Raw genomic sequence first — 25,568 nt, 5'->3', positions numbered from 1 at the left:
TATAAAACTCACCACCTAGCAGCACCACCTGCCAAACTGAAGCAAAGGCCTAATCCATCATAGCCCTTATAGCTCTGGGAAAGTCTCAAAATGTACTAACTTTGCTATTTAGCGTCTATGGATCTACTTTTGGCTCACTGTTCTTGGTAACTGAAGTATGTCAACCCAGAACATGGTTCTTTTGCTTCAAATCTCACCCTGAGAAAGGCTCAGTGCTCCACTGGGTTTCTGAACATCAACTGTAGTTGACATCCAGCTAATAATGACTTCATTTGGCTTGAACCTATGTCCCAGCAGTCTTCTCTGGTGAATAACACAGAGCAGTGCAGCCCCCTTCCAGGCCCCTTCGAAAGTGCAGTGTGGATAGCAGAAGTCAGTCATTCTGAAGGATTTCTCCCTGCAGTCAACACTTACCTGTCTCATTGGAAATCTCATTTGCTGGGCAGGGGGTGCAATCAAAACAGCAGGCTGCCATTCCTTCTTGATGGATTTTTCTGAATCCAGGGTGACAATCAACACTGCACACAGCAGAGGGCATCTGAGGAAAAGCAGATAGATGCTGGGCCAGGAGTTTGACTACTCCTTCAATAGTTATGGCATCTCATCATGTTGAGAAGTTAACAAGATTTCTTTCTATACATGACCTGAGTGAACACATTTCTTTCAGTACTTTGTACAAGGCCACACATGAATATGTGAGAACAAATTGATGAAATATTGAGGTGCTTCTGAACTACTAAAAGTTCAGGAAGACCTAGGAGTATATGTTGTGTCAACACTGGAATGCCTGAACTGAACACCCTACCCATCCATTGTGTAGCTTAGATTTGTCAACTTGACACAAAGCAGAGATACAAGAAAAAAAGAGAAACTAAATTGAGAAGTTGTCTCTGTCTAATTGGCCTCTGGTCATATTATTGATCTATTTTTTTATTTGCTCATTAATTCTGGAAAGCACCACCATACTTGGTTCATTTTCTGAATTTAGTGGGAATGCTTTGAGTTTCTTTCCATACAGTACAATGTTGTCCATGTTTTGTCTTATACAAAGTTATTTTGTCAAGAAATGTCCTTTTAATTTTTCAAGGGATTTTTTTAATGCTTCTTTGTTTGCTTTCTCTGAAGGGATGCTGGACATTGTTCAAGACCTTTTCTCCATCTTTTTCAATGAGCCTACATTTTTTATCCTAGCATATATTTATGTGACATATTACACTTGATTGATTTGCATATGTTGAACCAGCCTTACATCCCTGTAATAAAGTGATCTTGTTTATAGGGACTGATCTTTTTGATGTGCTGTTGAGACCTGTTTGCCACTATTTACTTGAGAATTTCTTTATCCATGTTCATTGATTAGAGTGCAATTTTCTTCTTTCTGATTCACTTTACCTGGAATGGTCTTTTTCCTGTACTGTAGAGACTCTATTCTTTTTTATGAGTGCAGTAGCAAGACAGTATTGTTTGTTTGTTTGTTTTTTAAAAAAATTCCTTGTCTGTGTCCTTTGATTAGAGAGTGGGATTCTTCAAATTCAGTTATTAATGAAAACTATTTGGTGATTATTGTCAATTTGTGTTTTTGTAAGTTTTGATGTATTTCAAACCTTTGCTTTTCTGTCTAGTGATCTAGTGTAGTCTACACATTCCTGTGACATCTACTGTTTATTTTAATATTCAGTGTGAAGGAGTGTGAAGTGTAAAGACACTGTGGAATTGTCTTCCTTAGTGATGTTCCAGTAGCTATATATTCCTGCAATTTGTAGTCACCATTACAAGTTTTTCTATCTTCCTAAAATTATGAAGGATAGCTTTGCTGTGTATAGTAGTTGAACTTGGAAATTTTGTCTCTGTTTTAAAAACATAATTGATACTCTCTCCTTTTAAAATGTCTATGAGTAAAGCTACTGTGGTTATGATGGGGACTTTCAATGAAATTGACCTTTTCTCTTGTAACGTAAAATTCCTCTTCATTTTGCATAATTGAGATTTTAAGTAATATAAAAAATTCAAACTATCCTTTTCTGAACCTGTCTGTTAGGCCTTCTGACTGCCTCCTCTATCTGGATGGCCATATTTCCCCAGCATTTGGTAAAAATTTGGCTGTCATTCTGTTAGAAATACCATTGGTCCTTTCACATGTTGTCCTCCTCTTGTGCCTGTGCTTTCTTAATTTGGTCTTTTGTTGATGTCCCCTAAGTCTCTTGCGTTTTCTTCATCCTTCCTTATTGTTTTATATTTGTCATAGTTGAATTATAATTCACCTGTCTTGTTTCAAGTCCCAATAGTCTGTCTTCTACTTGAGACATTCTCTTAGTAAGAAGTTTTAGACAGTCTTTTATTTGAATTGTTGTGTCTTTCATTTTCAGAAAGTTATTATGAATTCTTCATTTTATTGTACCTTTATTGAAATTTTGTCACATCTTCACTCAGTTTCTTAATATTTGCAAGTGTTCGTGGTCTAATTGGTTTGTCCTTAGAGGTTATTTGTATGCTCTTTGATTTCTGCAACATTCTTACAATTATTTGAAATCTTCGTTTAGTATGTCACTGAGTTCACTGTCATGTGAGCCTATGATTGTCCTGCTGCCTCACTGTTTGCAAGTGCCATTTCTGCTTAAGATTTGCATATCTAGAATACGGTATATATTGAATTGTTTTTAGTCCTCCCTATCCTTTTGGTTGATGTTTTTATAATGTTCAAGTTAGGCCTGATAGAAGCAGACTTGTGATTTCATTGCTGTCCTCTGATCTAGGGGAACAGGCCAGTAGCTAAAACTTCAACCCATTTGCTCTCTTCTTTGAGCATAAGTTTCTCATCACTGTGAAAATAGAAAATTAACTCTTGATTTAACTCTATCTGAGCAACTTGAGATATCATTTCAGATTAACTTTGCACACTTTCTGGACGTAAACCCCTTTCAAACTCAACAAACAACATTCTATTAGGTGATGTAGTTCAGATAATATAAAACCAGACACATCAAAATCAATACCTATATATATCTGGGGACATATAATGGGATATTTTATTTACAAATTTTCTCAAAGCCAAATTATTATGACTATGAGCGCCTGTCCAAACTGATAAGGAAACAATACAAATCTTTTTTGTTTGTTTGTTTGTTTGAATGAGTTGTGCAAGAATTAAGGTGCAAATAAATTATCTTCTTTTGAGGGGTTCCTTTAGAATTTATGATACAGGATAGTGGAGGTGGCTCAGCAATCTATCACACTTGCTGTTCAATCCTCCACTCCTACACTTAGGGTCAAATTGTATTCAGTTCCTCGTTATCTTAATTCCTCTCTGGGCATATTTAGATACCTCATACTCAAATGGAACACAGATATATACAGGCAAAACATCTACATACAAAAAAATAGTCTAAAAAAAGTTATAATTAGTAAAAGATCTAAGGTGGACCATGAAAATGTGATATATTGTTAGAGAAGTGGGGAAATTAGGACATCCTGGTCAAAGTGCTTGAATAAAATTATAGAATATAAATTAATGATTTGCATAACTGTTCCTAGTTCCAAATCTTTTCTTACAATTAGCTTCAGTATTTTCAGCATGCAGATTAGAGATTCAGCAGAAGAGAAGAAATCAATGGGCAGCAATCAGAATAGTACCGAGAGAATATTGATAACTTTACTGGGAATAATATCAAACATTGGTCATATAGTTTTATATTTGTTTATAAATCAGAGAGTTTCTGATATGATAAAATATATAATATGTGTGTCTTATATTTTAAAAAAATTATTTAAAAAATCATATTTTAAAAAACTAGAAACACCAACTAGAAGTTTAAAATTGAGTCTTTACATGACCATCCATCTAATTTCACTAAGTCACATGGAAACCCAAATGGCCCTCTTGACACTGGTGAAAACTGTGAGGTGTGCAACAGTACATTTTGGTCAGACCCACCTGTCTAGTTCCTGTGGCCCACTCTATCATATCTTCATATAAATGGAGCTGTGGACCATGTGGAAAATATCGCTTAAACTCTCCTATTTTCACCTTAAATCCAACACCATGGGGGAAATTAGAAATGTGATAAATGCCATACTCGGCTTGCAGTTTTTCTTTCTGATTCATATTTATTACATCTCCAGCAGGATTAACAAAGTGCATATTCTTCAGAAATTGGTGAAGCTGAAAGATAGACAACACTCTTCAGTCTATATTACCTTATTTTAGGTCTGAAAATATGTTCTTATTTCATCCTAAGGCAAATTTATTAAAGGTGCCCAAGGGAGAAACTCAATGAAAGCATGTGAATAAATAAAGTCATTGTGTTCCTAGAATTTTAGTTGTCTCAGAGGAAACCCTCAAATACAGACAAAGAAATACACACAAATACCAAATATAAATATGCACCATACACACACACACTTCCACACATACACCCATGCAGAGGCACACACATAATAGAGCCACACTCATTCACACACATATACACTAACACACACATACAGACAGACCTAAGCAATCAAGTACTGACACAGACACAGAAACAAATACGCACATAAAGATAAAAAACACACACAGAGAGACACATTGATAAAAAAAAAACATTCACAAAGAGACACACACAACAAATATATGCTCATATACACAGTCACAAAGAAACACAGGAGAGAAATATTCATACATGCAAAGCAGCACATCTATACACATGCATACAAAGTCACAGAAATGCACTGAGACACTCACAAAGACACAAACACAAAGACATACAGAAATCAGACGCAAGTATACTCACACACACAGGTACACAAGTAGGTATTGAACTGAATCAGCACTATTTCCTGTAATATAGCTCTCAGAGAATCATGAGGGATAAGGTCCCCAGAGCCTACAGTGGTGTCAGAATCAGGTGAGTACACTTATACACACCATTCCTTATGGCAAACACCACATACATGACAAATATTGGTTTCAGCATGTGAGAGACTCTTTAAGGATTATAACATTGATGACACCAAGTACCATCCATTGGGAGATACAGTACCTGTGAGCAGTCAGAATCCAGTTCTCTTAGAGTGTTGATTTGCTGTTTTTCTACTTGTTGAAGAACCATTTCATGGAGTGCATGGGCCATAGCATACGCACCATTGTATATATTATAAGCATCATCACTAAAGGCCATATCAAAACTCTGTAGCATTAACCGTTCATGTGAGACGTTCAATAAGCAGTTCTCCAGTGTCTTACAGTTAGAAGTTGAGGCTTCACAGCTAAAGTACATCCACCCCAGTCCTGCCAGGAACATGTCTGTGTATTTGGAAGGGTTCAGTGTCTGAACAAAATTTTTGAAACCAGAAATCTCAGCATGGTGGTGTTGAAAAGCAAGAGTCCCATGGAATGAGTCAAGGGTGAAGTCTCTCTTACTTGTAGTGACATCCCACTGTGAGGTGGTGACCCATATTCTCTGTATACCCTGTGATACCCACATTCTAAAGCACAGAGCTAGAGTACTGCCTGTGTCACCATAAATGATAACAACATTTGTAGATGATGTCTCAATTTGGTTGTTATACACTTCAGGTCTGGACATGTATAATTCCATGTTGACTGGGATCACGATCACAAAGGCTAAGCAGACTCTTTGGACTTCACTTTCTCCTCTCAGATCTGAGAGAAATTGGAGACCCTGGTCATCATCTGAGATGGTCAGCCCAACCCAGTTCCAGTTGAAGTGAAGCACCAAAGAGACCATGGCCAGGGCCAGAGCTGTGTCCTTGGGGGCCATCTGATACAGATTGAGAAACTGTTCACGATCACTCAGGATAGGATGGAAAGGTCCATAGGTGAGCTGAAGGACATAAAACACAGGGAGCAACATGAGGAAGAAGAATGTCAGAAATCTCAATGAGAGCCCTGAGGTGTGTGAAGTACCAGTTTAAATGACAGGAAGGGCAATTTTTCCCTATTACTAGTTATACTACACTGTTAGAAACATGAAAAAAATCACTTTCTACAGTTTGTTCAAGGAATATCCCCTTGACTGCTAATTCTTCTTCTCATCCATATCTCAAACAATGAATTGGGAATGTCCCATTGAGTGGTTGATTAATTACACTTGAACTTGATTTACATAAATCTGAAGCCAGTCCCCACCTTATACTCTTCTCAGCATCAGGCTTAGCCAAACAATGAGAAAGATTCCATAATTTACCACCCAAACAACCTCACCTGTGGATATTTGCAGAACTGAGAAAAATGTGCCAGGCTCAAGGATGGTGCTAACATTGGTCCAGTAATCACTACACAGCATGGCCTCTTTTCTTTACAGATGTAGTTAGGGGGAAGTCTAAGCCATTCTACAATATTTTGAAATGCTTGTTTATCATGATCTGTGTCAGTGACGATGTAAAATGTGAGAGACATATTTGGTAGAAGATATAGATTCCTGTTGATTTCTTCCACTGCAAAAGCCAAAGGCAGAGCAAACTGGTAGTTTTCAGGTGCTAGTCTGAAAATAAGGGCACAGGATTTAGTACGGATAAGGCTGTATAGATGAAAGCTTTGTAGTTAATACAAGGATTATCATGCATTTGATGGCATTTTCAGATATAACTTAACAAATTCCCCTGTGTTGTAAGGTTGGAAAAACAGGAGATGCTTGAGAGCTTGAAAAAACCCAAAAAGTTGATGAGAGTGGATGTCACAAAAATGAGAAATGTGTTCTTGTCCACTTTGACAGAGAATTTCATCTTGGCAATTTGAGTACTGGATGCACATTTGATAAATGATATGTGTGTGTGTGTGTGTGTGTGTGTGTGTGTGTGTGTGTGTGTGTGTATCTGTAGGAAGCTTGAGAATGCAGTTCTCATGGGGGCCAGAAGAGGAAGCTGGATCCTGCAGAGCTGGAATTTTAAGTGGTTTTGAGGTGCCTGCCAACATGGGTGATTGAAACTGAACTCAGATCCTTTGAAAGATCAGCAAGTGCTCTTAACTGCTGACTTGTGTCTACAGCCCCATTTTATTACTACTTTCTATATTCTAGATATTCTTCAGTCTAGTATAGCCAGTAGATATTTTTCCATCTGTGTGAGCTCCCTCTTAACATGCTAATAACATGTTTAATGCAAAAAAATAGTTTTATGCAATCACACTTGTTAAAATATGGTCTTATTTCCTGAGTTATTCTATATATTTATATGTTTTCTTTATCAGATTCATGCTTTCTGGACTTACACCAAAATTTTTGGTCCATTTGGACTTGATTTTGGAACAAGACAATGGTTGGATAATACTTCTTTTCAAACTCTGGTTGGCAAATTTTCCACTAGCATTTCTTGAGTAGGCTATGTCTTCTCCATTTTATATATGGGGGTATAGCCTACTCTTTAATTGAATTTTTTCCCAGAGGGTATTTTGATAATGTTTTTCTCTTCTCACAGTTTCTCCTGGGTCCTCCTCAACTACCTACCTACCTACATTATATTGTTTTTTTCCTCTATTTTTCTTTAAAAACAATACCCAAAAGAGTAGAAAAATGCAGAGAACATTGCAAGGGGGTTTAGGGATTTAGCTTAGTGGTAGAGCACTTGCCTAGCAAAGTGCAAGGCCTTGGATTTGGTTCTTGGCTCTGTAAAGAAAAATCATAAAAATAAAAATTAAAATAAACATCTAAAACCAAATAGACACCACTTTCCATAAGTTGCTATGTGAAGTGTGTCTTATAACAATAGGTTTAGTTATCAGTTTATGAGTATAGAGGAATATCATTAGAAATCACTTCATTGGCTTTTTTCCCATTCATGTTTGGTTCTATCCAAGGTCTCTGGGATATCCTGATTCTTAGTCCTGGTCCTCATGGGGGATTTCCTCTCATGGAATGGGTCTCCACAGTCTCCAGCTGTGGTTTAAATGTGCACCACATTTACCCCAACATACCTTGTAGGTGGGACAAACTGTAACAACCAAACATTGAGCAGAGCGTGGGGAATACTGCAGAAGAGGAAGAGGAAGGATTGTAAGACCCAGTGATATCAAGAGCACCACAAGAAAACCCACAGAATCAACTAACCTGGGCTCAGAAGGGTTCACAGAGACTGAAAGGACAACCAGGGAGCCTACATATGATTGACCTAGACTCAGTTGTGTAAATTGGTCTTCATTACACAGCAGGATGATGTCTCTGACTCTGATGCCTGCTTTTGGGACCCCTTTCTCCTGTTGGACTTCCTGATCCAACCATGGTGATATTTTATTTGTCCTATAATGCCATGGGATAGTCTGTATGTCAAATGCCCTGATTGGTCAATAAATAAAACACTGGTTGGCCATTGGCCAGGAAGGAAGTATAGGCAGGACTAACAGAGAGGAGAATTGAGAGAACGGGAAGGTGGGAAGAGACACTGCCAGATGCTGCCAGGACAAGCTGCATGTGAAGATGCTGGTAAGCCACAAGCCACGTGACAAGGTATAGATGTATAAAAATGGATTAATTTAAGATGTAAGAACTGGAGAGCTAGAAGCCTGAACATTATGGAAAACAGTTTAAATAATATAAGCGTCTGTGTGTTTATTTTATAAGTGGGCTGTTGGACTGCGGGGACTTGGTGAGAGCTTGAGAGAAATTCTCAAGCTACATTATAATGTGATTTTATTTGTATGTTAATAAATAAAGTTGCCTCAGAGTCAGAGCTAAGAGAAAGCCATAGCAAGAGCCAGGCATTGGTAGCACACACCTTTAATCCCGATCACAATACAGACAGATCTCTGTATGTTCAAGGATACAGCCATCATGGAGACACACACCTTTAATCTCCATACCCACCATAGAAGACCTGGAGATCTGTATAGACAGGCAATGATGTGGAGGTCATGTGGTTGGGTTTACAACCAATGAGAAGCACAACAGAAAGTCAATAAAAAGACAGATACACAGGAAGTAGGTCTCTTGCTGAGGGGAAGGACAGCAGCAACAGTGAAGGGTAAGAAAGGGATTTTAGTATCAGCTCTTAGCTACTGCTCTGACTTCTTGGGCTTTTAACTCTGCATTTGGCTCTGTGTTTCTTATTTACTAAGACTGTTACATCTACATTTGGCACCCACGTGGTAAGAATTTATTAAAAACTACTTGGTTGGCTTGACTTGGCCGCCTGGTTTCCCACCTCAGCGGGCCCAGCTCCCTGTCTGGGCCTACCTCGGCCTAGTAGACCAACCATAGCTACAAGCAGTTACCAGCACCTGGTGCTACAAACTAGTCAGGCCTGCTGGAGCTACCAGACAGCTGCACTCGAATGCAACTGCAAACAGTGTTGGTTTTGGCTGAATTGCAAAGTATGTGGTCAGAGCTTAAGGAAGCCAGAGCCCAGGCTCAACTCAGCTCAAGCGGGAACACGTTGTTGGATTTAACCTTTTACCAGAACTCGTGGCTATACTTTTTTGCTTGATTCATTTCTCTCTCTCTCTCTCTCTCTCTCTCTCTCTCTCTCTCTCTCTCTCTCTCTCTCTCTCTCTCTCTCTCTCTCTCTCTCTCTCTCTGGATTCACACCTCAGATGCAAGGTAGCTAGTCTGAAATTCCCTCAGATTTGTACTGTTCTATGCAGACTTGATAGTTCAATTAAGATATCAGATAGTTTTAGGGAAAAACTATTTAAAAGTGAAATTTTTTTCCACTTTAAAAAATATGGCTTTTATATGTATATTGGAAAAAAACTGGGCTTTATTTGAAAACATTTTAGACGGTCTGAAAATAGAACAACTATATGAGAAGATTAATGCTGATGGGATTATGCATATTAATACTTTACTTATCCTTATTTTAGTATAAAAAAATAGTCAACTTAAGTGCCAGGATAAAAGCTTTAGAAAATCCTGTTAAACCTGTTAAAATGAATTATACAGAAATTCAGATTCAGACAGAAGAAATTAACAGTGAAATTGTTTCTAGATTGGATTATATGGTTACAGTAAGAAAGCCTGTTTTCACACAATCACCCTTAATTTATCTGGTAATCATACAGCAGCTACCTGGTCAAGTGAATACACAAAATATTTGGTCTCCAATTGAAATGTTAGACTTATGAAGGATTAAGGAGGCAATAGTATCTTATGGCATGCATTCCCCATTTGTAAAGCAAATGTTAAACTCCCAGTCAACTTAAAATAAGATTATACCACAGGACTGGAGAGAGTTGGTAAATGCTGTTCTGGAACCCAGGGCACAGCTACAGTGGCAAATGTGTTTCAAAGAGGTAGATAAAAACATAGAAAATCAATGGAGGGCTAAAGGTAATCAAATCTCTCAGGATCAGCTTGTTGAAAAAAGCCAAAATGACGCAATACAAACAAAATGTTTATATGATATCCAAACCCTAATTCTATTTTGAATGGCAGCCTTGAATGCATGGAACAGAATTGAGGAACCAAGAAAGAAAACTGAGTCATTTAAAATGGCTATACAAGGCCCAAAAGAATCCTTCATGGATTTCTTACAAAGACCAATTTTAGCAGTAAAGAGAATGGTCTCGAATTCAGAAGCTAGCTAGATAATAATCAAATTTTTGGCTTTTGAGAACTCGAATGCAGCATGCAAGAGAATAATCAGGCTGTTAAAGGCAAGATCTGCACCCCTGGATGATTGGATTAGGGACATGTTTAATGTTGAGGCTCATGAAAATGATGATATGTGGATAGAAGAAGCAATTTCAAGAGGTCTGAGGAATGTCAGATCTTTTGTATTTGGAAAGCAAGGACATTTGAAAAGGGACTGTAAACAAGGCATTCCTAGAAACAATGTTTCTTCAAGGAACAATAGCAACAGAATTCCCCTTCCTTCTGGAGTATGCAGAAGGTGTGATAAGGAAAAACGCTGGACCAAGGAATGTAGATCAACAAGGAACAGGGAAGATAATACTTTGCCTCAGGCTTCAGGTAACTCCCAGAGGGGACTCAGGCAGCAAATTCAGCTCAGACCTTTCCTGCAGTCATAGAGGAATCTCCTACTCAGAGCAATTAAATAACCCAATGCCTATTGGAATAAACTAGCCTGCTCGGGGTAATGGAACAACTGAGACAGAGAGAACAGAAAGTTCTGGAGAAAACATGAAGAAAAATTTTTGGCAAACTTCTATAAATGAACAAAGACCAAAATTAACAATAAAAAATAAATGGTGTTTTGTTGTCTGGTCTGGTACACACAGGTGCTGATGTGATCAAAAGTGCACCAAAATTTTGGCGTTCAACTTGGCCTCTTCAGGAGGTAAATGTTCAGCTGTTAGGGATTGGAACATTATCACAGGTGAAACAAAGTGCAAGATGGCTCAAATGTATAGGTCCAGAAAGACAGAGAGGAAAATAAAAACCATATGTGGCTACCATAGCTATGAATCGGTGGGGTCGAGATCTGTTGCAACAATGGAATACTCAGATTAACATCCCTTCAATCTCAGAAACAAATCATAAACTAGCACAAGTTTTTGAGAGAAATATTAGAAGATATTGTTCTAATGGGTGGTCACCCGCCATCCATATTATACAAGAACAGAGCACAACAACTGATGATCTTTCAGACACACCAACAGCTCTCCCTTTAAAATGGTTAACAGACAAGCCTGTATGGGTTCAGCAATGGCCTTTAACAACACAGAAACTAGAGGCTTTAGAAGAGCTGGTAGAAGAACAGTTAAATGCACTGCATATTGAAGAATCAAACAGCCTTTGTAATTCTCCTGTATTTGTTATTAAAAAGAAATCTGGTAAGTGGGGAATAGTAACAGACCTTAGAGCAATTAACAAATCAATTCAGCCAATGGTCTCTCTACAATCTGGAATTCCTATGCCTACTCTGTTACCAAAAGGATGGCCTCTCATAGTGATTGTTTTAAAAGACTGTTTCTTTTCAATACCCTTACAAGAAAAAGACAGAGAAATATTTGCTTTCACAATGCCTATTTATAGTAATTCTCAACCGTTTAAAAGATTTCAATGGAGGAGTCTCCCACAGGGAATGTTCAATAGCCCAACTCTGTGTCAATATTTTGTACAACAGCCATTGGAAGTGGTACGTAAAAAATTTCCTAAATCTATAATTTATCATTATATGGGTGATATTTTACTAGCAGACTCAAATGCAGATACTTTAGAAACAATGTTTGAAGGAGTAAAGAAAATTTTGCCTTGCTGGGGATTACATATTGCTTCTGTAAAGATACAAAGAGGAGATTCTATTAATTATTTAGGATATAAAATAGGTCTACAAAAAATTAGACCCCCCAAAAAGTGCAAATTATGAAAGATTGATTACAGAATCTTAATGACTCTCAAAGATTATTTGGAGACATTTCTCATCTACGAACTATTGTTGTGGTAAGAAATGATGAACTGACTAATTTGTTCAAAACCTTAGAAGGTGACAAGGACTTAAATAGTCCAAGAGAATTATCACCTGAAGCTGAGTAGAATTGGACTTGGCAGAATAGAAAGTACATGAAGGATGTGTGGATTGTATCTATTCAAAGCTGGATTGCATTTTGGTTATTTTACCTTCTAGGAATTCTCCTACAGGAATATTAATGCAGAGGGAAGATATTATATTGGAATGGATATTTTTACCAAAGAAACCAAATAAAATATTAAAAATGTATGTGGAAAAAATCTCTGAATTAATTTTGAAAGGAAAATTAAGACTTTGTTTATTAGCAGGAATAGACCCAGCAGAAATTGTTGTTCCTTTAACTAAGGGGAATATTGAAAAGTTATGGACAGAAATTGAACGTTGGCAAAGAGATTGCAGTATTTTTTTTTTGAGAAACTTAACTGCAAATATCCCAAAATGATAGAATTGGTCTTATAAAGAGAGCTGATTGGATTTTTCCTTGAATTGTATGGGAAAAACCCATATCCGGAGTTCATATAATTTATACAGATGCCAACAAATAAGGAAAGGCAGGTTACAAATCAGAAAATTTAAATAAAGTGGTTCAAAGTCCTTATAATTCATTTAAAAAATCAGAATTGTATGCTATTGTATTGGTATTAATGGATTTTTCAGAACTTCTCAACATAGTTACTGACTCTCAGTATGCGGAAAGAGTGGTATTCCATATTGAAACTACAGAATTTATCCCTGATGAGTCAGAATTAACTTCACTATTTATTCAGTTACAAGATACAAGCAGGAAAAGGAGTCATCCTTTATATGTAACTCACGTCCTATCCCATACTAGTCTGCCAGGCCCTCTAGCACAAGGCAGTGATGAGATTGATAAATTATTGATAGGAAATGTGCTGGAGGCCTCAGAATTTCATAAAAAACCCATCATGTCAATAGTAAAGGTTTAAAAAAAGATTTTTCCATAACCTGGCAACAAGCCAAGGAAACTTTACGGAAATGTCCTACTTGTTCCTTCTACAATCAAACACCATTACCAGGAGGATGTAACCCAAAGGGTACTCAGAGGAATGAAACCTGTCAGATGGATGTGTTTCACTTTGCAGAATTTGGAAAATTGAAATATGTACACCATACCATTAATATTTATTCAGGATTTCAATGGGCAACTGCTTTGAGTTCTGAAAAAGCTGATTCTGTAATCACTCATTTGCTAGAAGTTATGGCCATCATGGGTATATCTGTCAAATTAAAACTGACAATGTTCCAGCATATGTCTCTGTTAAAAGGAAACAGTTTTTTGCTTATTACAATATAAAGCATATTACAGGAATACCACATAATCCTACAGTCCAAGCAGTAATAGAAAGTTCAGACAGAACTCTAAAGGATATGCTAAATAAACAGAAAGGGGTACAAAAAAGCCCAGAAATAGACTGTATATGCTTATTAACTTTGAATTTTCTCAGTGCTAATGAGAAAGGAACAACAGCTGCAGAGAGACATTGGATAATAGAAAAAAACTACAGAATTAAATCAGCCCATATATTTTAAGGATGTGCTGACCTCAGAATGGAAACCAGGATATGTGTTACATTGTGACGAGGTTTTGCTTTTGTTTCTACAGGAGAATATAAGCTGTGGATAACATCAAAGTTGATAAAGATCCGATTTGTACAAGAGAGACATCTTAATTAGAGGAGGTGATAGTTCATCAACCAGCATAACCATCCAATTTAAATTAAACTAACTTATACCATTAATACATGCTTTTATATTTAATCAAATAATAACTTTCCAAAGGGAAACCTCCCCAAAATTAGTCTTGGAAAAGGGTTTTGTTTTTGTCTTATAGGATAATGAAGGCTAAGGAATCTGAAGAACACTGGACAAATGAGACAACTGAAGAAAAAAGACAAATCATCTGTCCCAAGAAAAAGAGCAAAATGATCTATTGTTCTATCATGTATAAAATTTCATAATTCTTCCTAAATGTTTGTTTCTGCTCTTCTCTAAAGATATTTAACACTATTGATCTTGCACTCCCAGTTCAATTAAAATTTAATGCTGGTTCTGAAGTTGGAGAATGGCTCTCTCCTTCTTTTTTTTTTTTAAAGGTTTATTTATTTATTATGTATACAGAAGAGGGTGCCAGATCTCATTGCAGATGGTTGTGAGCCACCATGTGGGTGCTGGGAATTGAACTCAGGACCTCTCAAAGAACAGTCGGTGCTCTTAACCTCTGAGCCATCTCTCCAGCCCGGCTCTCTCCTCTTTAAACTCAAACATGTTGTTAAAAGCAAAATGCAAACTATGTGTATCATGCCAGAAGAAGGCCCATCTTCTGATAGGGGACAGGAGAAAAACCAAATTAATTAAGGGACTATTCTATTACTACTAATCTCAATTCTTTGATTCTATTCTGATTCTATAAACTTATTTTAAAGAACGAATTTTATATCAAAATTTATAAGATTAATATATGTATATATTAAACTTTGTTAAGATATGAATGGTTATATAGAGTACTAACTAATTCTAAAAAAAGGGCTTCAGCAAGCTACCTATACATGGGTTCAAGTCTCTTATCAGTTTTCTGCAGGAAATCATGTCCAGGCCTAACATCAACTGAAGTCTCCAGGAAGAAGATGGGACCCCACAGCAACAATAATTCCACATGAACAATAATAATACCACTAAGCTGACAAACATCATCTACAGATCAAAGTTGGACAACAAACTTCTCAGAGCAATTTTGAGATGGCTAGCTGAGATGATCCAGTTTCAATGACTACTTGAATAAGGACTTGAGTTAAGCCTTGAACTTTGGCATTATGCTCAAACTGGACAACAAAAGGATATAGCTACCTTTCCTAGAATTTGACAATTAATCAAAATTTTTTCTTTTCAGAATAAAGATATCTTCGCCCATAGCCCATATCCAGCAAGAAGCAATTTTAAGAATATGATGCCCATATTCCCAAAGAGGTGGTATGGGGCGGGTGGATTTTCGGTCTTTATATGGGTTTTGGGTCTGGGATAATTTTCATTTTTTAGGAGGGTTGATTACAAGTTCTTGTTAAGGGTTAGGAATAGGACTAAGCAAAAGAGATTAGATTTAAGGTTCTTGTTTTAAAAAACAAGACAGTTACTAGTTTTAAATACTTTACATTGGATTGGAGTTTTTTATATTGAATACAAATTATATATATTGAGATTGATATTGTTAGAAAATGCTATATGTATATTTCTAATCTTGTTCAAGATATTGTACTTATATCATTCATTTAACAATGTAATGCAATTTGCTGGTCCTTGAATATTAATTATTACCAACTATTAGGATATAAAGAAATGAAAGTTAGTAGTTATACATTACGATCGGACTTGTAGTCACATTAGATGTGTTTTCAAGATCAAACAGATATATTTTAGACAGAAAGGTCATCTTCAAACCCTTCAGTGATCTACAAATTATGGCATTTAAAATGTTTTAGTAACTTAGAAAATTTTTCTTATTTTGTTATTGACTATGAGACATATTGGCTCCTGGCAGTGCCACCCTACTTCAGAGAAAATATGGGTATTGAAGAAACTGCATATGGAGTTAACTTTCTATGTGGCAAAAGTTAGCCACTGAACAACAAAGTATCCTCGAATCAACTGCTGACAAACAGGACAGACAGGACATGAAATAGAGGACTACCCATTCTTGCCAAAACATGCCTGAAGTGGCCTTTGCAATCCGAAAAGGCAGTGCCCTTTTCTTCTAAGGCAGGTGAACAGGCAGTGGACTGATGACTTCTGATGTGCAGTGGAAGAGCAGCTGAAACAGTTATTCTTGAAGAGTAACTAAACTCACGCCTCTCAATAGTAGACTGGCATTTAATAGAGGGATGTGGGGAAGAATGGGATGCTGAGAAAAAGCCACACACACACACACACACACACACACACACACACACACACACACACACACATATATATATATATATATATATGAATACTCAATATTGTGAAAATAATTTCTTTAAAAAATTAATTAAGAGAACATACGGGAACGGGATGGTTGAGCTGGAATTGGGAAGGAGTGGGGGAGCAATGAAAGAGATACCATAACAAAGGGAGACATCATGGGGATAGCTAGAAACTGAGTACTAGAGAAGTTCTCAAATTCCACAAGAATACCCCAGTTTAGACTACTAGCAATAGTGGAGAGGGTGCCCAAACTGCCTTACTCCAGTGATCACATCAGTGAATACCCTATCTGTCATCATAGAGCATTCATCCAGTAGCTATTAAAAGCACTTGCAGAGATCCATAGCCAAGCACCAGTCCAAGCTCCACAAGTTTAGTCGAAGAGAGGAAAGAGGGAATCTATGAGCAAGGGGCATCAAGATCATGATGGGGAAATCTACAGAGAAAACAAACCAAAACAGTGGGACCTCATGAACTTTGCCCAACAGCTGTGGAGCCTACATGAGACTGGAGTAGGCTCTCTGCATAAGGCAGACAGTTGTGTAACTTGATCTGATTAATGGGCCCTCTGGCATTAGGATCAGGATCAATCCTGTCAGAGGAGGTGGCTTTTTGGAGCACACTATCTATGATGGGACATTTTTCACAGCCTTGATGCAGGGAGAGGGCCTTGGGACTGCCTCTACTGAATGTACCAGGCTCTGCTAAATCCCCATGCAGGACACCTTATTGGAGGAAGGAATGAACAGTGGTTTTCTTAGGAAGAAACCTGGAGGGGAGAGAGGATGGAAGAGACGGAGATACATGGTTGGTATGTAAAATAATTTTAAAAATTCCTTAACCAAAAAAAACACAAGAAAAAGAGGAATAGATGTAAAGACAAGTATCAGAGAATAACACATTTAGACTTAAAAACATCAGATACATACATATTTTATAGTAGCAGAGATGACCCAGTGTGTAGCTTCTCCATGCCAGTTCTCAAATGTTGACAGCTACCACAGGCAGATCCTGCCACTATAGCAAGTGAGAAGGGGAGTAAGCAGCCCTGGCTTTTTCAGAATGAAAACATACCATTTGAAATGCAGACATTTCTCTTTGACTTTGAAGATAGAGGTAGACCTGACCTTTGTAATCCTTAAAAGTCTGTAACTGTGCATGTGTTTAAGTGAGAAAGGACAAAGGACACACCCAAGTACCTCATAGTAGACAGATCTCATACATCCTCCCCTCTTGCAGTTTCAGAGGTGTGGAGTGATCACATGCAGAGTATCAGAAAGCATAACTGAATGGCTACATGAATACTCTCTCTAGTGAAGAATGGCACAAACATTGGAGACCCTGCTTCTGCACTAGGAGTCTCACACTTTTAGAAGTAACAATAGCAGACTCTGGAAGAGACAGGAATGCACCTCATGACTACTGAACTCAACGTAGTACTCTGGAGCTTCTTGTCTTACAACACCACTGTCTACCTCACAAGGGCACCTGTGAAAAGGAAGGCTGCCTATGATCAATCAAAGTAATGAATGTTGTTTTTAATTTTGCTGTCAGCCTTGTAAATGGAGGCTACTTGGAAGAAAATTTTAAAATTCTCACAGCTTGATAGTGGGGGGAAAAGTGATTATTAAATATTGAAACATGTTTTGCATCAGTTTTAGTGATAGGATTAGGAGAAAGGACATAAGCTACCAGCATTTCTATGCCCATTCACACTCATATCACACATTATATATCATGACATTTACATGAAAAATGCAAACACACTTACAGCACATCCAGGAAAAAGTTGGAATACTCTTTGTCCACCAATATAGGCACTGCAAGAAGGTAAAAGACAAAACCTGTCACCACCTCTCCAGGCTTGTCTTCATTCTGCTTCATTCTCCAAAAGCACTTGGGGTGAGTGTGGTGGGACATGAGGACAGGGATGTTCAGGAGCCAGAAGAAGAAATGCAGAGTGAGCATCAGGTCCTGCCTCCAAATCTCTAAGCCAGTTCTGAGGACTGTGGATGCAGAATAGTTTATCAAATGGATAACCATGTGTACACATCTGCTTTTATGTCTGCTGCCTACTGGAGAGATCACTTATGTGGATGAGATGCCTTGCTCTCCAGATGGCTCCACTACTCTGGAGAAATGTCAAGCACTTTCTCACCTAGGGCTCTGCAGCTGACGTCCACAGCAGAGGTAATAAACATGGGCTGGAAAATATATCCAAGAATATCTCTGCCTCAGGTCCTATGACATCACCTCATATTCCTGGGTATTGAGGCCCATGGGAGAAAACAATTTGGGCATATTGGTCCCAGTACAGAGTCAATGCGTTATTTGTTTGAACACCTTTAGAAATGATCTCAGCAGAATGTATCAGAAGATGGAGAGTTAGATGTAAAGGTAAAGAATTGAAACAACCCATGACAATCAAAGTTCATGTGGACACACTGTGTGTTCTATTCCCGAGTGCAAATGAGAGAGCCTCAGTCTCATCTGTATGGCATCCACCATTCATAGAGCAGGAGCAGTATGGCCCATGCTACATCCCTCACAGAGACCCAATAACCAACCAGTATCCCTGCGCTCCATTTTAAGAAGCTACAACAATCAGGTCAAATCTAGAAATTCTTGTCTTATACTGTGTTCAGAAATGCCCAGGACATCATTATCCATGAGAAATTAAGCTGAGTATTTGAGTTATGAAACATTAACTGCTTCCCTGACATCAGTTCCTTCTTATGGCCTATTTCTTCAACTTTAATCTTCATTATCTATTCATTTCTGCTTATCTTAGAACCCAGCAGTGACTCCAAAGCAGCACTGTGTCCAGTAGCTTAGAACCCATTAGTAACTGAGAATAAAGCCTGTGTTCAATGTGTAAGCTGTTCTTATCCCATTGTCATACTCATATATTTTGGCTGCATTCTAGAATATGTATTGCCAGTGGGAGAGCTCATTGATGAGTGTGGGCTGAGGAAACACCTTTAGATGATGTGGACTACAGAGCAAAGACCACAAATGTGGGGCAATTAGTTGGTGTGGAGGATGCTAGATGTTATTTAGTACTGGAGATGAGGTACACAGGTCTGGTGTTCTCTGGATCTTGTGCAATATTTAAAAATCAACATTTAACTCATGCATGGCCCCCAAGTTCTGTGATGAGCTGCCTAAGACTGTCTAAGATGGGAATATTGACAGATGTGATGGGAGTAGATGTTCTTATGAAAATGAGAAATTTCATATTTCAAAACTGAATCTGTATTGATCACAGCAATCACGATTAATTCTTTCTTTCTACTAATTATTGTTAGTTTTTAAATTAGTGCATAACATAATGGGATTTAGTGTGGCATTTTTATGTGATGCAGATATAGACAGATGTGATTGGAGTAGATGTTCATAGTATCTTATGGCATGGATTCCCCATATGTAAAGCAGATGTAAAATTCCTGGTTAACTCATAATAGGATTATACCACAGGACTGGCATGAGCTGGCACATGCTGTTCTGGAAACCGGATAACAGCTCCAGTGGCAAATGTGGTTCAAAGAGGAATCTAAATACATACCAAAACAATGTAGGGATAAAGGTCTTCCAGAATCAGCTTTTTGGAGGAGGCCAAAATGCTGCAGTACAAAAACAATGTTTATATGATATCCAAACCTTAATTCTATGTGGAATGAAAGACTTAAATGCATGGGACAGAGTTGAGGAACCAGGAAACATAACTGAGTCATGTACAAAGGTTATACAGGGCTGGAAAGCATCTTTCACAGATTTCTTACAAAGACTGTCTTCAGCAGTAAAGAGAATGGTCCCGAATGCAGAAGCTAGTCAGATAATAATTGAATCTCTGGCTTTTGAGAAGGCAAATGCAGCATGCAAGAAAATAATCAAGCCATTAAAAGCAAGATCTGCACCCTTGGAAGATTGGATTAGAGTTACAGTTAATGTTGAGGCTCAAGTCCATGATATGTGGATAGGAGAAGCCATTTCAAGAAGTTTGAGGAATGTCAGAAGTTTTGGATGTGGGAAGCAAGGACATTGGAAAAGGGACTGTAAACAGGGCATTCCTAGAAACAATGTTTCTTTAAGGAACAATGGCAACAGAATGCCTCTTCCTTATGGAGTATGCAGAAGTTGTTGTAAGGGAAAACACTGGACCAATGAATGTAGATCAACAAGAGACAGGCAAGGTAATACTTTCCTCCCTCTTCAGGAAACTCCCAGAGGGGTTTCAGGCAGGCCTCCACAGCAAATCCAGTTCATAACTTTCCTGCAGTCGTAGAAGAATCCCCTACTCAGATCAGTTAAATAACCAAATGCCTATTGGAATAAACATGGGTACTCGGAGTAATGGAACAACTGAGAAAGAGAGAACAGAAAATTCAAGAGAAAACATAAAGAAAATTATTTGGCAAACTTATATAAGTGAACAAAGACCAAAATTAACAATAAAAATAAATGGTGATTTGTAGTCTGGTCTAGTTGATATAGGTGCTGATATGACCATAATTGCACCAGAATTCTGACATCCAACTTGGCCTCTTCAGGAGGTAAATGTTCAACTGTTAGGAATTGGAACATTATCTCAATTGAAACATAGTGCTAGATGGCTCCAATGTATAGGTCCAGAAGGACAGTGAGGAGAATTAAAACTATATGTGGCTAACATAGCAATGAATCTGTGGGGTCAAGACCTGTTACAACAATGGAACACTCAGATTAACATCCTTCCAACCTCAAAAATCTTGAGACTTTAGGTCTACAGAACAGGTCCCATCACAAGCACCAGCAGATCATAAATGGGGTAAATAGTGGGGCAGAATAAGTCATATCCTTGGGTCTGGGCCTGGGAAGCTGTAGGATTTGTCTACCAGATGTCAAATGGGGACAACTGTTCCATGTTTACAATTTTGGGGCTGGCTCACACACACCTGCACTAACAAGGATGGATCCATTTTGTTGCACTGGTGAGGTGCAGGGCCTGATTTCCCAAGAGTTGTGGCTGGTGGGTTTCAGGTGTAGCTCTCCCACTCTACGACCACAACATCAGCTCTATCACTTGCCCCACATATTGATGGGTGTAGGAGAGGGGGTTACTCTCCTCCAAGATACCACCTGAAGACAAATGTGTAACAGGGACAGATCTCCCATGCTCACAATTTTTAAGCTGGCTCATCCATAACCTCACTAACAAGGTTGGCTATATTCTGCTTTTCTCATGAGTTATAGGGTTTGCTCTCACAAGTTTTGCAGCTGCTGAGGGTCAGGTATAGTTCTCCCATTCCTATTGCCACAGGACATGCTCTCCCTAGTACCCATCTGTCTGGTGGTGGCATGGAGGGGCATGAGCTTGCTTCCTCCCCCTCCCCTCACCCAGCAATGCCTGGTTCATGTGGAAGAGCTGGCCCTGTGCTCTTAGGAGCTAAAGGCATTCTTTTACTTGATGTCCCCTCTTCTCAGATGACTTGAGATGTGATGAGTCAGATGTGTCAAGTTGTTAGAAAACCATCCAGGACAATTGACCCCCATATCATCTTGACACACAAATATATCACCACAAAGTTACCTTTCCTTTCCCATTCATCCCCAAGATCTCACATTAAATTCTAAGAAGAGCCTGGAGAGATGGCTCAGCATTTAACAGCACTGGTTATTCTTCCTGAGAACCCAGGTTCAAGTCCCAGCACCAACATGGCAGCTCACAACTCTCTGTAACTTTAGTTCTATGGAATCCAATACCCTGACACCAATATATATTCAGGCAACACACCAATGCACATAAAAAAAGAAATACTTTTAAAAACATGAGTAACTTTAAAATGTCCCACAGTTTTAAGTGTCCCACAATTGAACACACTAAAATTTCACTCAGAGGTTAAGAGTCCTGGCAGATTTTCCAGAGATCCGGAGTTCAACTCCCAGTAAATGCATGTTGGCTCACAACCAGCTGTAATGAGAGCTGGTGCCTTATTCTGGCAATCAGAAATACACGCATGCAAAACACTATACATAGTAAATAAATCTTTTTTTAAAAAAATGCAGTCCTGCTGGGCAGTGGTGGCACACACCTTTACTCCCTGCACTCAGGAGACAGAGACAAGTGAATCTCTGTGATTTCAAAACAAGTCAGATCTACAGAGTGAGGTCTAGGCCAGCCAGTACTACACAGAGAAACACTGTCACAAAAAACAGTCCCTTTATCTGAAAAATCAGTCCCTTTGCCATATCTAGTCTCTTTTCAAACCCAAAAAATGCTTTTAAAAGTTTGAACTCTCTCAAGTGTGGGCTCCTAAAAAATAAAAATTAGGTTAAATAATTCCTTACTTCTAGAGCGAAAGGCCCAAGGCAAAGTCTCTATCTGACAAATAAAATCCACTTTCCAACTGTGTAATAGTTTGATTTCCAATGATGGATCCACTTACTACCTTCTGGGTTTCTCCAAAGGGCTTGGGTCACTTCTTCAGCTCCATCCTCTGTAGCACACACAGCTTGTCTTCCAAGCTCGGGATGGCTCCATTTTATAGCTCTTGCTGTTCTTGTCAGTCACCCCACAGTACTTACATCAACCACAATGCTGGGTCTTCTGCATCAACATGGCTGCACTTTCATCAACGCCTCTCATAGACTCTCTTCATGGTTCCAAGTCTCAAATTCTCTGTGTGACTCCTTTAATTTTAGACCTTCAACTGCTAGTGTACATCTACCTTCACCAATTGCATCTCCTGGCTTCTCACAGTGCCAATCCTCAGCTGGAATCCATGGCCAATTCATGCCTTCAAAACCAGTACCACCTGCGTGACTCTCACACCACCAAATTTGATGGCCAGCATGAAATACAACTGCCTCTGGGACACAGCATCTCTGTGCTCTCAGGAAACACTTCTCAGAGGATTTCAACTCAGCAATGTGGGACCTCTCATTTTTTGTATGTGTTTTTGGTTTCAGGCTGGCCTTGAACTCACAGTTATCTGCCTGGCTCTACCTCCTAGTGTTGGGATTAAATGTGTACACCACCACCACCACCACGGGTTCTTCTTCATCACCACTAATTTCTCAACTCCAGACAACCAGCATTGAGTGTCTCAGTAATACAAAGGTTTCACTTTAGTAGTTCAGATATTTTGTTAATCATAGCTGATTACTCAGCCAGAGCTAACCAGGGCCACAGAATTTTAATTCAAAATAATAAATGACTCCAATAGAGTCTTTAAACTTCCCTCTGAAACTTCACAAGCCATGTTCCCATCTTCTGCATTGCACTCAATATTATTATATTCCAAGCTACTGTTCAATAAAGACTGGAAGGATTTTCTTATACAATGTTTTAAAGTCCCTCCATAATCCAACTACAAAACAACATGGTGAGGTCTGTCAAAGCAAGACACCACTCCTAGTACCAACTTGTCTTAGTTAGAGTTTCTATAGCTACAATAAAACAACATTGACAAATACCAAGAGGGAGAGAGAGGAGGGCTTATTTTGCATACATTTTCACATTTGAGTCCATCATTGCAGGAAGCCAGGATCAAAATCAAACAGAAACTGAAGCAGAGGCCATGGAGTGGTGCAGCTTACTGCCTTGCTCAGCCTGCTTTCTTATAGAACTCAGGACCACCAGCCTAGAAATGTCACCACCCACTTTGAGCTGGGCCCTCCCAGTCAATCACTGATTAAGAAAATGCCCTATAGCTGGATCTCATGGAGACATTTTCTTTTGGGGGCATGGGAAGCATCAAGACAGGGTTTCTGTATGTAGCCTTGGCTATCCTGTAACTACCTCTGAAGACCAGACTGGTCTCAAACTCACAGACATCTGCCAGCCTATGCCTCCAAAGTGCTGGCATTAAAGGTGTGCACCACCACCACCAGCTTTAAAACATTCTCTTAATTGGGGTTCCCTCCTCTCAGATGACTTTAGTTTGTGCCAGATTTGCAAAAAAACCTCCAGTGCAGGGTACTTGAGCTGAAAGAAGAAGTGGACAATTGTCTCATTCCAAACCCAGAAGCAATATCCAGGTGATAGCCAGCTACTAATGAAAGTTTAGTTTCCACCAAGGGAGTCTCACTGGGGAAATGAACTACTCTGAAGATTTGGCTGCATATTCAACAGTAGATGACAACAGAAAATGAACTCAGTGGCATCTTTGGATTTTTTTTGTCTCACAGTATCATGTCAGGGTGTTTCTTTTTTTGTTTGTTTATTTCTTTGTTGTTTTTTCTTGGTTATTGTGGTTGTTGTTATTATGTCTTGTTTGCTTTGTCTTCTTATGTTTTCTTCTCTTGTTTTTACCCTATTAGTTTCTTTGAGTACGTATAAACACTTTAAAGTTTCTATGGGACTGAGAATGTGCAACCAAGTAGGTCTCTGATTCATCTAACTTGTTTGGGTTTCTTTCCTTCTTTTTTGTTTGTTTTGTTTAATCTAATGTGTTATTTTTTGTTTTATCTTAGTATATTTTATTATTATCCCATAGAAATCTGTTTATTTTCTACTGATAAAAAGGGTTAGGATTCTGGTGAGTGTGTGTGTGTGTGTGTGTGTGTGTGTGTGTGTGTGTATGTGTGAGTTGAGTGTATTGTTATGTGCATGTGTGTGTATAACTGTCCTTGAAGGTCCAAAGAGGACATTGATCCCTTGGAGCTACTGTTACAGGGGGCTGTGAACTACATTTTATCATGTCTGTGTATTGAACTCTGCCACTTTAAAAGAGCAGTACATGATTTTGTCTGCTGACACATCTCTCCAGCTTCTGTAATATTCCACAATATCTGTTTATTGAAACATCCCTCTCACTCCTAGGTTCTACTTCTCTAACTCCCAGGATGCATCAGGATTCTCTAGTCTCCCACCTACAAGGGGTAGCATTGTGTTGCCTTCATCTGCAAACATGAGGTCACAAACTTCCTTCAACTTCCCCAATAATCAATTGCTGTCAAAGCCTTACATTCACTAAGATATCAAAAAGAAACCTCTGAGTTAATTTCAAATCTTATTACATATTAGAGACAAATAGAGCACTTCCACTCTGCACTAACATCCAAAAGACAAGTCCTGTAAAAATAGGTGGCTGAGTGGAAGGTTATGGGAGACAATATAGATAAAAGTGGTATACATGACACTGATAAACAACACCATTAGAAGAAACAGTGAGAGTCACTATCTAATGAATAACTTTTCATTGTATCCTAATTGGTGGTTCTGTACCAACATTACATTTGTCCATTGCAAA

General features: G+C 38.4%; 1 pseudogene; it reads right to left on the bottom strand.

The window, feature by feature from the left end:
* Positions 1-18,303, bottom strand: part of LOC114686605 — a 290,182-nt pseudogene extending 271,879 nt beyond the window's left edge.
* Between the last annotated feature and the right edge of the window lie 7,265 nt (positions 18,304-25,568).

The sequence above is a fragment of the Peromyscus leucopus genome, chromosome 1, assembly GCF_004664715.2.
Source record: "Peromyscus leucopus breed LL Stock chromosome 1, UCI_PerLeu_2.1, whole genome shotgun sequence".
Lineage (NCBI taxonomy): Eukaryota > Metazoa > Chordata > Mammalia > Rodentia > Cricetidae > Peromyscus > Peromyscus leucopus.
Note: the sequence above shows the minus strand (reverse complement) of the source record. Positions and strands in the feature narration are given on the sequence as shown.